General features: G+C 27.0%; 1 protein-coding gene and 1 long non-coding RNA gene across 8 annotated transcripts in view; one reads left to right on the plus strand and one right to left on the minus strand.

Moving 5' to 3' along the window:
- Positions 1-15,000, minus strand: part of LOC101235086 (serine/threonine-protein kinase Nek1) — a 295,109-nt gene that overhangs the window by 177,491 nt on the left and 102,618 nt on the right. The gene's annotated exons all lie outside the window — the stretch shown is intronic.
- Positions 7,666-12,084, plus strand: LOC136087787 (uncharacterized). The gene is made up of 3 exons (XR_010642065.1): positions 7,666-7,686; positions 7,783-7,862; positions 12,040-12,084. It is a non-coding gene; the product is annotated as an uncharacterized LOC136087787 (long non-coding RNA).

A 15,000-nucleotide genomic window follows, 5' to 3' on the forward strand; every position in this document is an offset into this window, starting at 1 on the left:
AATATAATAATTAACATTTAAAATATTATATTGCTCTTCGTGTTGCTTTCATTTTTCATAGATGGCTACTGTCAAATCACACATTACAAATATTAGTTTACTTATGCAATTAAAAGATTGGTTCCCTTGTTACCAACTTTTAATTGTTGATAACATATGTGAAGGTTATTCTTTTATAAAATTACTTTTTTTGTTTTGTTTTATGTAATTTTAAGCAATTATTTCATCATGTTCTCTGTGCACATATAGATTTTGATTTTCTACTTAATAACAAGCTATGTTTAATTGATATTAAATGATAATTTTTTCATTTTAGTTTGATGTAAATGCAACTTATCAACTGGCTCGTCCATATTAAGAAACTTGGATGCGATCTTAATGAGCCAAAATTTTGTTTGTGATGCTTAGTTAACTTACTTACAAAAGCCATATATTTTTTGTTTAATATCCTAATATATTTGTAACATTTCATACATTTATAAATTATATATATACAAAAATAATGCATATGATTTTTGTTTAATAATGAGTAATAATAAGTAAATGTTTCAACAAGGAGCTCTTTTTATCTATGGGATGAGGGGGCAAACAAATGTTTAAGTTTATTTTTCGATTTCATCTTTATTTTAAAGCTAAATTAATAAAAAAAGCTAGATTTAAAATTTGGCATAAAGTTAAAGAGCCTTGGTTCTCTCGTCCCCTTCCCTTCCACGATCATTGTTAGCCTTGGTTCTCTCTCACTCCCCCCCCCCCCTTCTCGTCTTCGCGATCACTGTCTAATAATACATTTAATTTTAAAGCAGCATAATAATGAATATTGATTTGTGTGAAGAAACAAAAAATTATAATTGTCACTATGATATTTCAAGAATATTGAAGCTATTTATTTACCTAAGCATTTTTTTAAAGTTAATTAGGCAACCCTTTACGCAGGCAATACAACCACTATTTTCTCGCCCTCTCATAACATTATTATTCATTCGAATTTTTCTGTATTAAATTGAAAAAGTTTACTAGAGCATTAAAAGACAGCAAACAAGAGAGTGCACTGCCTTTATAAAAAAGATAGGAATCAAGTTTTGGGGAAATGCTTAAAAAAGATAGCGGAACTGATTACGCACATGATCTCTCAACCCACCCCTCCTCTAGTACAAAAATGTACGGTTTCGCGTCACCCCCTCATACTCCATACATAGGTACTTTATAGATGTTCCTTAATGAAAAAACTTTGCTGTATCGGTCAAATTTAAACGAAAATGTGTGATCTTATCTTTTTTTTTTTACTCCACCCGACTATTTATCGACTTTTAGAAGCCTTAGGTTAGTGCAAAGATGCTTGAACTCGTAATCAACAAGTTGTAAATAGCGCTCAAGCACGATTTGCCTGCTATATTCGTTTTACACTACAAATAAAAATATTATCTAAAACAATATTTCTTTATATGTTCTCAATAAGTTCTTTAATGCAAGTTCTTTTAAGAAATTTTTTGTGGGGTTTGTGCATTTTATTTTGAAGTTCATGAATGGATTTGCATTTTGCAATTAATTGCATTTTTATATGCCATTTATATGCATATTAAATGCATTTAATATGCATTCGTGATATAAATTTTATTTAAATATTCGTGAAGCATCTATGTAAATTTCAAAACTCTCCTGCAGGGCAAATACACAGGTTTAAAATTGGGGTAAAATTCCTTTAATTCGAAAAAAATCGTCAATTTCTAAGTTAATTTCTAAAAAAAAATCCTTGTAAAAAAAGCGGTGAGGGGGAACTTGATCTCCTGGCTCTCCGGTGTCGTCGGCTCTGTTCTGGACAGATTTTATTTGTTATTAAAGGTCAAAATGCTTGTCATTAATGGCAAACTTGCTGGTAATAACTTCAATTTGTCTTTTAATGTAAAATATTTTCCTGCATTGGTAGTCTATCTGATTTTCCCTCGACGTTTACACTAAAGAAAGAGATGGGGAGGAGGGGGAATTTTCCTTTTTTCGTCAGCTTATATTTTTTCTAATAAAGGTAAAGAATATTTAGTTTTTAATTAGACTTTAATTAGTGAAAATCACAAAGTCTTTCGTTTACTGTTAAAACAAAACTTTAGCATAAATAATTAAGAATCAAAAATAGTGCAGCCCTCATGTTACGCAAAAACAGTTTTGGAAAATGATTTTAAACACATCAGCCATTATCTATTTTTATAAAAAAAAATATTTTCATTAGGCAAATAATGTAAGAATAAAAATTTCATAAAGGGAACAACTCACTTCCTTTTAAATAAAATGTTTATACAATTTGGTAATTTTGCTTTAAAAAATATTAAAATGAAAAAAAAATTCAGTATAACTTTGAATAAGTTCCCCTGAACTTTTCGGATATTAAAAATCCAGCTTTTTTAGTAGTAGCAGACAAAAAAGTTAATGAAAACTGATAGAATTTCATAATATATGTGGGGAATCTGTTCCTTTTCAACAAAAAATAAACTTTTTGTTCAAAAGTATATAAAAATCCATAAATAATCCGAAAAGCCCTCATGCTACGAAACGCTGCTACTACTGCCAGTTTTAGATACAATTCTCTCTCAAAAAAAGAAAAAAAAAGATTAATTTTATTTTCATTTCAAAATCATATGTTTGATTTTATAATAAAGTTAAAAAAATATATAATTTTGAAATTTTGTCTTAACCATTGATGCGCTATATGTTTAGGTTACATGAGGGCTCCGAACCGGGATTATAGTAGTGATAGTGGTAGTGGTAATGGTGGTAGTAGTAGTAGTAGTAGTAGTAGTAGTAGTAGTAGTAGTAGTAGTAGTAGTAGTAGTAGTAGTAGTAGTAGTAGTAGTAGTAGGTGTAGTAGGTGTAGTAAGTGTAGTAGGTGTAGTAGTAGTAGTAGTAGTAGTAGTAGTAGTAGTAGTTTTTGTGAGCCCTTACTCTGCATTTTATGAGCCCTGACGCTACGTAAAAAGCCCTCATGTTGCTTTTTGCGCCCTTATGCTACTATTTGAGCCCTTACGCTGCAATTTGAGCCCGTTTGTTGGCAGCATAAGGGCTCTGTGAGCCCTAATGTCACGGGCTAGTTTTGTGAAAGTAATCGAGGTTATTTTGTGAATTAGAACTATAACATTTAAAAGAATTTTTTATCGTACGAGTATTACATAGGGAACAATACTGGTATGAAAATGCAAATAATACTCGTATGATAAAAAACATATTAATGTATATTTTTTTACTCGTATGATAAAATCAAACCATACTCGTACGATAAAAAATTCTGGCATACCTATTAAATGTATGGTATAAAAGCCATGAATAATTATAATTGATGTTTTGTATTAATTAAATAAAAGTGTGAATCTACACATTGTTATGATTATGATAACGTATCAATTATAATTATTTATGGTTTTGATTTCTAACCTAAGTAATTATTTTTGCTGTTTTATAATCAAATCTAATGTTTAATAAATCCAATTATTATTAAGTAGTTTGATATATTAAACATTAGTAAATGTTTCAATATTATCTAAAGTTACTTCTAATAGATTCTAATGTTTTATAATTTTTTAGAATGCTTTGGAATAAACAAAAGATTAAAAAAAAAATAATTAGGTCATTTTAATTAGCTTTTAATTATCTTAATTTCCTTTTCTAAAATACTTTTATTTCAGTTTAATTAAAATGAATATTTGTTCAATTTGGCAACAAGCATCATTTACATGTTTATCTTGCGCTTTATGTACACATATTATTGACACTAAATGTCAAGGTAGTACACTTGGTGAATACAATGTGGTGTGCAAAACTTGTACAGGTATTGATATATATTTTGTTGTGATTTTCTTTAGAATATATATATATATATATATATATATATATATATATATATATATATATATATATATAATATATATATATATATATATATATATATATATATATATATATATATATATATATATATATATATATATATATATATATACATATCTTTAAAAGTCATATTCTTGTTATAAGATATTTTTATAATATGTAAATTGATTTCAATAAAGAGGCAGCGTATAACTATTTTAAAGTATATTTTGATATAATAATACATTAACATATCAAAATAACCTAATATATAAAAAATTAATTATATTATTATAGCAAAATATAATTAAAAATAGTTATACGCTACCTTATTATTGGAATCAACTTATATTATTTATAAATAAATAAATCAATATATATATATATATATATATATATATATATATATATATATATATATATATATATATATATATATATATATATATACATGTATATATATATATATATATATATATCAACCCTCAGAATTAGGAAAAATAAGGTCGGCAATAATTTGCCGACCTCAATCTTTTTGAGGTCGGCATCAGGTCGGCAATAATTATTTAATACAAAGGTGTGACCATAAAACATAGAAAGGAGGTCGGAAATTTTTTGCCGACCTCAAACAGTTTCAGGTCGGCAGTTAGGTCGGCATTGCCGAATGCCGACCTTAATTCTGAGGGTTGATATATATATATATATATATATATATATATATATATATATATATATATATATATATATATATATATATTTATATACATATACATATATATGTATGTGTATATATATATATATATATATATATATATATATATATATATATATATATATATATAAATAAATAAATATATATATATATATAAATAAATGTATGTATATATATATATATATATATATATATATATATATATATAAATATATATATATATATATATATATATATATATATATATATATATATATATATATATATTATATATATATATATATATATATATATATATATATATATATATATATATACATACATATATATTTATATATATATGAAGGGCTTATTATAAAACAATGACAAGCCACAAAAACAAATATTTGAGAAAAATGACTTTTAAGTTTTTTTCTCAAATATTTGATATAATTTAAATCTATAAAATCAGTGCTTACAGTAAGATGATTTTATAATTATAGCTCCAATTTTAAGATATATGCCTTAATATCTTTTTGGCTATTGCGTATACTATTTATGATTATAAAAATGATATTAACTCATTTTTTTAAAAAGTGTGGCTTGTCGTTGTTTTACAATAAGCCCTTCATATATATATATATATATATATATATATATAAAGTTATGGTTATATAATAATATATAGTTTACCATTATATATAATTTAACATTAGATATGAAGGACTTATTTTGAAACAATGACAAGCCACAAAAACAAATATTTGAGAAAAATGACTTTTAAGTTTTATTTAAATCTATTAAATCAGTGCTTACCTATTATTCTCTCAAAATTATGCTTGTCATTGTTTCAACTCTTATATGTTGTCCAAAAGTTTTTTCCATATTTTGTTGACAAAAAGTAAAAATTAAAATGCAAGACCGGAGTATTTTTTTTATTAATTGATAGACTGCCTGCCCCAACCAAACCTTCAGTCGATGTAGCAGCACTCCGTTGTGAGTCAGGCTATTTGTCAGTCGATATAGCAGCTCCCCTTGCGAGTCAGGCTATTTGTCAGTCGATGTAGCAGCTCCCCTTGCGAGTCAGGCTATTTGTCAGTCGATATAGCAGCACACTCTTGCGAGTCAGGCTATTTGTCAGTCGATGTAGCAGCACTCCCTTGCGAGTCAGGCTATAAGATAGTCGATGTAGCAACACTCCGCGCATGATTTACAGTAAAAAAAATATAAATAAAAACATTTTATTAAAAAAAATAAAAAAAACAACATTTTATTAAAAAAAATAAAAATAAAAACATTGTTTATATTGTTAAAAACATTCAGAATGTTTTAAAACCAATCAGAATGTTTTTAAAAACATTCTGGTCAATTAAATTTGCGTTTTTTTAAAAAGCGATTAATTTGTAATTAAATTAATGGTTTTGACATTTGCGTGTTGGACGAAAGTCAAAAGTAATTAAAAGTGACGTATATGTTGGCGTAAGAATCACTTTTTTCCTTCCGTGCTTCCCAAACGCAACAAACTATAGAACTATATATATGCGTGTATATATATATACATATATATATATATATATATATATATATATATATATATATATATATATATATTTATATATATATATATATGTATATATATATGTATATGCGGTAGTGGTGTCGTGGTAGTGCGCTCGCTTTGTAAGCGAGAGGTTCCGAGTTCGATCCCCACCACGTCCCTGGTAGTACCGCGCTCAACTTGTTTCTCCGCGCAGCGGCCTTGTTCGTCAAGGTTCGTGTTTCGGAGTTATAGAGTTGAGAGAGGGTTATAACCACAATTAAGTAGCCTCCTCGTATGTAGTGGCCTTCTCGGCCTTGGGGAGGTGAATTAACATAAAAAAAATATATATATATATATATATTTGTGTATATGTATATATATATATGTATATGTATATATATATATATATACATATATATATATATATATATATATATATATATATATATATATATATATATATATATATATATATATATATGTATATATATATATATATATATGTATATGTATATTAGGGTATCCCAAAAAACAACATTTTTGAAAAATATATGCAGAGATCCCCTTAATGTGTTTTATCTAATGCAAAAACACTAGGTCTAAAAATTTTTTGAATAAAAAATATTTTAATATATTAAAATATTTTTTGAATAAAAAATATTTTAATATATTAAAAAATATAAACAATGTTTATATTTTAAAATATAAACATTGTTTATATTTTTTCAATATAAAGCATGTCAATGATATCGGTTAGACCTTAAACAAGGGAGAAAGAATGCTAACCAAAAGAAACGCAATTATCAAATAGAATTTGTAACCAGAGAAATCAGTGATGTAGTAAAGTGAAAATTTTCCTATTAGATTCCTGCGATAATTTAGAACTGAGTTTGTTAAAAATGATATTGGAAGGAATTGGTTAGTAATTAAAGGAAATGGTTTAAAAAGCTAGAGCAAGGAAAAACCTGTTGAAATTAAAATTTTGGAAAAAGCAGTACAAATATTGGAAGGAAAGAAGAAAATAGTGTGAAACTTATTTTCTTTTTTTAAGATATTTCTTTATTCTAGTTATTGTTTTTCTTTACAAAATAATTTTTCCTTTTTTTTACTTAATCTTTATAACATAGAAAAAAGATACTTAGCAACAACTTTTGCTTGTGAAACTTTGATAATACTTAGTCATAAAAAAGAGTATTTTTTAAAATAGTTTAAAAAAGTAGAATCGTGTAAAAAAGCCTTTAATTGAAGAACATATGATCATTTATTACATAAGTGAGTGTCAATGCATGTCTATGTAAGTATTTTATTTTCTATATGGGAGTGTCAATGCAATTCAATTTTTTTCTGGAAACAATTTATAATTGTTACTATATATAGTTAATAAGTCAGGGTAAAAGGGTTTTTTTGAATGAGTCAGGGAAAACAAGTGAGTTTCAAGGAAAAAAGTCAGGGAATTTACTTATATTTTTGAGTTAAGTCAGGGAAATCTTTTATTGAGAACCTGTATAAACCCTGAATAAGTCTTTGGTATTTTATTAATTTACAGTTTTTTTTTATGTATGAAGACAGAAATGATAAAGCTGTTGACTTTAATCAAGCATCAAAGGTATAGAAACATTTTACTTTTTTTTTAAATTGTTGTTAAGATTTTTTTTTTAATTTATTAAATGATTTTTTATCCTTCAATATTATCATTTTTAAGTTGCTGTCAAAACTGAAAACCCTTGATGAACCTGTTTCTAATAACAGTCGCCGCAAAGTAAGATGTCCTGCTTGTGAAAAGTATGTTATAGTTTAAATTTTTAGTTTGACATATTACTAGTTCTAATGTTATGATAACATGTTCCTTATTTAAACGTCAAGGACTTAACTTTTGTCCTTAAAGCAAGGACAAGGAATAATAAAGCTGCAATTTTTTGTTATTAAGTTATTATTATTATTACTACTACTATTGTTATTATTATTGCTCTTGTTGTTGTTGTTTATGTTGAAAACATTTAATATTAAAAAGGAAAACTTTTTCAAAAACGATATTAAATTATAAAGATTTATTTTTTATTGTTAGAAGTGTGGTAGACTTAAAGAGGCATTTAATGTCTAAAAAACATGATTGGGATGAATCAAAAGCAAAAAGCGCAAGGATTAATTTGGATTTAAATCTCGAGAGAAAAGTACTTTCTCCTTCTAAAAGGCGTTTCAAAATCCGTAATTATAAAAAAACTATATGTGGTTTTTTACATTGCTCTAAAGAAGTTAAAAGAATTAATAACCATCTTAGGCAATATCATGGCTTAAAATCAAAAGAGGAAATTAAAAAAGCAATGCTGTTTTCAAGACCTCCTCTGGAAACATTTCTTGATGAGAATTCAGATATGAGCTCAAATGATGGAGTTTCTTCTGAATCTTTAGCAGAAGATGATTTATTAGAAAATAATTTTTATAGAGCTATTCATAATGACAACAATTTCCTGTGTAGTGATTCAGACGATGAAAACCAAGACTGGCTAAGTTTGCAATACTTAGATAAAAGGCTCCCTAAATCAAGTAATAGTTTTCAAGCTGGACATAGCAAAAGTAATTTGTTTAATGTTGCAGGTACCAAAATGAAAAAGATGCCTCTGATTCTAATGAATCAAATATTGACTTTGATGATGGTGAAGATAAGTTTTATATGACTTCATCTGAAGAAGATAAGTTATCAGATGAATTTCTAATTTGGGTTCAAAGTGTTAAGGGTGGTATCAAACCACTTTGGACTGCCCTGAAACATAAAAATGTTGTTTTAGGAGCTGTTCATCATGCCACAGATGATGATGTAAATTACAAGCATCTTGGGTGTGTTTCTTTCTTAAATTCCTGGATGTTAAAAATGCAAGAAGATAAATAGCAGCCAGGAACAATAAAAACCTATTTAGGTTCTCTACAACTGTTTTTAGAATTTTGTATTTCTAAAGAAAAACTTGAAATTATTTCTAATGAAGAATACTCCAAGTTAAAAATCTCTATGAAGCAGTGGAAGCGTAGTTTGTGGAAGGGCATTCAGGAGAGACAACATGAAAAAGACATGGATGATTTCCACAACTTTCCGTCTTCTGAAGAAATAAATGCATTAGATAAACCTGATTATGTCAAATGTGCAAAAGACACAATTAAAGCCTCTAAATCTTCCAGTTTTGTAATTACAAAATCCAATTATTGTTTGGTCAGATCATATTTGTTAGCGTATACAATTCTTAATAATGCCACAAGACCAGGAGCTTCCGCCAATATGACTATTGGTGAGTTACGCAGAGCATTATATAAAGAAATTTGTTATACAATTAGCATTAAAAAGCATAAAACATCATATAAGGGGCCTGCAAATATTGTATTGACTTTTGAGCTTTACAATGAGCTAAATACATATATAGAGTTTTTTCGAAATAAACTTAATGGAATTTCTCTTCCCACAGATACAGCAGTTGTGTTTTTGAGTTATAATGGTGCTCCAATGGACTCATCAATGATTACTTCCCAGTTTCATTTATTTTTGAATCGTGCTTTAGGTAAAAAGGTAAAGGAAGATTATACTTCAAAATGACTTCAACGTTAGTGAGAAAATTTACGACAACAAAAGTTCGTCAAAATTTTCCCAGCTTGAAGCAAAATGTTGCGCATCATTTATGTCACAGTTTGAAAGTGGCTGAGAGCAATTATGCCATATTTGACAAATATAATGCTGTGTCAAGTACAAGTAATCAACTGTGTTTAATTCAAAGATCATTAACAGATGAACAGGGTACAAAAATAGAAAAGAAAAACATACCTTTGAATTTGTTTGAAAATGAAATAAACAAGGGGTCTATAAAAGTAGCTGATGTAAAAAAAAAGTTGGCTAATTCTTCAGAAAACGTATGTGATGAAAAGGTCAAAAAAATAGTTGATAAAGTTCGATATGCAATCAAACGAAAAAAACTCACACAAATGCCAAATCAAGAATTATCAGAAACAGAACCTAATATTGACAATGTTGATTTTGTAAATGAAATTAGTCCATTAAGCTCCCCTATTTCTCAAGAAATTCAAAAAAAAGTATATCCACTTAGGAAAAGAAAAAAAGAAATTTACGGCACTGAAAGTAGTAACAATGGTGAAAGTTTGTTTTATGCTGCAAAGGATGTAGATAAATCTGAAGATTTTGACTATGATGATTATATTCCACTTTCTCCAGATAGTGCTGAGACATCTTTTAAAAGAAGTCGAAAAGAATTTACTAAAGAAGATAGGAGGCTTATTTATACACATTTATCTAATGTAATATATTCAAATGAGCCAATTATGAAAGACAAGTTTGCGTTAATGTTGAAGAAATTAAAACTAGAGGGTCTTGTAAAAAAGTTTGGTTTACAATCATTGATCGTAAAAATGCGAACTGAAAGAAAAAACAATATAAACATTTTGTAAATAGTTTTTTCATTATTTAGGTGTCTTAAAACAAAAGTGAATTTTTTATTTACTACATATTATTTTCATGTAAAAATTTAATAGTTTTAAATTGGGTGGAAGGCATAAGGCAGAAATAGCTTGTTCATGTCTTTATTATGTTTGCAGATGTTGTTTTTTTGTACAAAAATAAATAATTATATTAAAATAACTATAAAAAACAGGGTTTTTTTATTAATGTTTTTTTTTTTACGTTTATTTGTTACTACAGTAGTAGTAGTAATAAAGCAGTAGAAGTAATACTACTGGTTAAATGTTCAATAGAATTAGTGAAATTGAAATGGATGATATTAGGCTTGAAGAAGTTATTTGTGGAAATGAAAATAATGTGATTAGGCATGTTGATAATCTCCTTGTCGAAATGAAATAGATAGAGCGAGGCGAGATGAAATTATTCATCTACAAAATAAATAATTATTTTCTAGACAAGGAAGAAATGTTGCTAGACATAATAATTAGTATAATACTTTGCTAGACTGTTTGAAATGTTGCTAGACAAAAAGCAATACAGTTATAGATCAAAACTATTTAAGAGAAGTGAACCAGACCTGCCAGATAAAAAATATTTTGATGAAACACTTTTTTTATGTTGCCATAATGGTAGGGTGGTTTTGCCTCCACATTTATCGTTTCCACAAGTTTTACAAGATATATTTACAGGGAGCTGAAAAGATCATAATTCTAATATAAATTTTTTATATTGGAATATTAGAAAATATGATAATGCCTATTATTATACTAATGCTATATTAGAAAGAAATAATGCCAATATATAATAATATTATACCAGTGGAATGTTATAAAGAATTAATATTATACCAGTGGAATATTATAAAGAAAAAATATTATACCAGTGGAATATTATAAAGAATTAATATTATACCAGTGAAATATTAGAAAGAAATAATATTATACCAGTGGAATATTAGAAAGAAATAATATTATACCAGTGGAATATTAGAAAGAAATAATATTATACCAGTGGAATATTAGAAAGAAATAATATTATACCAGTGGAATATTAGAAAAAAATAATTTTATACCATAGGAATATTAGAAAGAAATAATATTATACCAGTGGAATATTAGAAAGAAATATTAATGCCTGTCTTTCTCTTGTTTCATTTACAGCTAATGTAGTTCAAGTTATGAATCATGGGCCGCCATGTTTTGGAATATGTGGTCAAGTTTTTTAATGTGTAGATAATCTTAGGCTAGATCAAATATTCCCCCAACATATTGTTAACTGGATATCTATTTTTTACTATACTTTTCTTTTTATTCCTCAAATTTTTTTTCAATATTTTAAGATATCACAATCAATAAATTTAAGAATTATCAGAACTTACTTTTTAAAGAGTTATCATAGTTTTAATATTAGTTGCTATATATTTTACTTACTTTTCATAGTAACCTTTTTTTTTTTTTAATTTTATAAATTCAAACATTGTCTAATTATGTTCTTCCTTTTTTTTAGTTGATTTTGTCATTGCTTTATAAATTCGCCTACTGTTGAAACATGATTTTAATTTAGTAAATTTATATCATTTGAAATTTACTGTATTAATCATCAGTCAACAGTTGAAAAGAGACTAGAATTCTGCATAATTGAGGTAAAAATAATTTTGTTTATTGGTATCATTACAAAATCAGTTTTTATGGTATTGTTTTATAGCTATTTTGTGCTACTATTTTATTATATTATATTATATTATTATAACGACATGTTATAACAACACTATGTTGATTTCGTCATTGTCAAATTACTTTTATTATGCTTATAATAAGTTCTTTAATAAATCATAATATTTTGTATGTTATTTAACTTTTTTTAACGTAGCTGTGCCATTGAAAACGCTGTCTGTTTCTTTCTCTTTTTATTTAGGGTTTGTTAACAAAGGGATCATTAATGGAACCCTTTATGTTATTACTAAGTTCTTAGGTATTTCGGGGTTGCTTTTTTTTAATAAGCTTTTGCTTTTTACTGACTTTATGCTTTTTACTGACTTTTTGCTTTTTACTGACTTTATGCTTTTTACTAACTTTAATAAGAATTTGCTTTTTACTGATTTAATAATTGAACGTATGAAATGTATTGTTTATGTCATAAACTAAAATTTGTATTTTATTATATTTTTCAGATAATATATCAAATTAATTGTTATTATTGATTTATTTACTAATAATCCTTATTACGAGTTGCTTACTGCTAGTTAAATAATGAACCTTCCGATAATTGCCGAAAATTATATTGTCCTGTTTGTTGCAAGTAGGTTTTTGTTTATAAAGTATTTATTAACAAAAACCAAGTTTACATAATAATTAGGATTGTGATAGACATAAAGTAGCGTCTCATGACTAAAAGACACAATTGGACGAGTCAAAAGCAAGAGAAATAAAGAATAAAAGAGTTTTATGGCAACAAAAAAAATATTTATTTTAATTGAATAAATGTAGCAAAATGTTTTGCAAACATATTTTTATGCATAATATTATACAAAGCTGTTTCGAGATGAAAAGCTGTGTAAATTCCTTTATCAGATGCAAAGCAAATTGCGATTGTAGAATACCCAGTTGCAAGTTGTTAATGCCTCCATATTTTAATTTAAAAAAATGTTTTAAGACAATTAGAAATTATAAGAAAAAATTAGACAAAACGATAAATAGAGAGATTAAATTATTTACTGTCTTAATTGCGCTTGCTTTAAGCAAACACCTCAGTAAAGGTTGTCAATAACGCTGTCTATTTGCCTTTATTGAACAAAAGTTACGCAATGGGGTACTTTTTAAGGCAGTTTGTAAGTCACCCAATTATTTGTTACTAAAATTTTAGATACCTGTGCGGTAGTGGAGCTATATAACTTCATAGTTTTGCTTTCAAAGAAACACAATCAAGTTCTCAACTAAAAAATTATCGTAGAAAATTCTTACAAAAAATTATAGAAGAATCAGTCTGTTGCTGCCAAAAACCTTATAAAAAAGCTATTTTGTACCGCATACAATCACCTATAGAATAGGTTGTATTTGTGAATTTCAAGAAGGCGCTAATTTATCTAAACGGTTAATAGTGTTCAGGAGTTAGAGCTGTATCCATCCTGTTCAAAACCCATATTTTTGAAGCAGCATGCCAACCAATCCTAACAGTTACAAAATAATACTTAGTATAAAAATAATTAAAAGTCAACATTCCGTTAATACGTGAAATGATAAACTGCAACAGCAACAGCAACAGTGAAATGATAAACTGCTCAGGCTTCATATTTAACAATTATGTTTCTTAAGACACTGCACTACAAAAGACTCAAATAATCTTATTATCCGATACGTACTGTGGACTCCAGAAAACCGTCATAGAGTCAAGTTGTTAGGTAAACCGAAAACATTTTATCTCCAACAGTAAAAACAGTAAAACGCCACCAACAGCAAAAGAGATCAGGTACGTCGCAAAGTCAGGCAAGTCTGATCAAGCACGGAAAGTATTAAAAAAGTTGTTGCCGACTTTAAACTCACCCTGTTTGCAGCCGAAAAAAGAAGGTGGTGATGATAATAATGTTTGGCCATTGAGCACCGATGCTTTTAAACTATTTCGTTTATAGACTTATTTTAAACAAAAAAAAGTGTATAATAAATTAAAAGACAACTTTTAGTTTATATGAGAATTAATTATAGCTAAATACGGTTGTTCGATATGTTAAAAATAGTCACTTCAGACGTAAAAACAAGAATATGTTAAAAAATTTTATTTATGAGCATTTCAAAAAATGTGCGCCCCCATGCTACCTAATGCAAAAAATTTAGGGAAATAATTGTGTTAAGTAAAATTCAATAATTAAAAAAAACCTAAGTTAATTTATCTATTAATAAAACAGAATTTGAAAACTTCATTAAAAAATTCAACTACTTGTGCGCGTAAATACAGAAACAGAAAAAACATCAACTTCTCTGTTTGTTCATACACTATTGAAAGGTTTTTACAAAACCTACCCGATTAAACACATTTCAGTAACATTACTCAGGGTAATACGCGGGGGAAAAAAATACGAGTAGTAGAAAAAATTTTAAGACGAAAATATAAAAACTGGCGGAACTATGGTATTTTCAGGGGGAATTTACTTGGTTTTAAGAAACAATTAGTGTTTGTTAGCGAAATTAAGTCATAGAATAGGGAATCGTGTTTGGCCCTCATGCTGCGCAAGTAGAAAAAACATGTATAAAAAAGCTATTTTTACGAGCGGACCAATAATTCAAGTTAAAAAAATGCATTGAAATAAAAATAGATTTATTTTTGCAGCATTTACAAAAAAATATTTTCTAAAATATTGCTTTTACGCACCTCTTGTCTCTAATTCAAATTTCGCAACGCGAGGGCTCATCCGCAACGGTTATAGTAGTAGTAGTAGTAGTAGTAGTAGTAGTAGTAGTAGTAGTAGTAGTAGTA

Source organism: Hydra vulgaris, chromosome 12, assembly GCF_038396675.1.
Source record: "Hydra vulgaris chromosome 12, alternate assembly HydraT2T_AEP".
NCBI lineage: Eukaryota > Metazoa > Cnidaria > Hydrozoa > Anthoathecata > Hydridae > Hydra > Hydra vulgaris.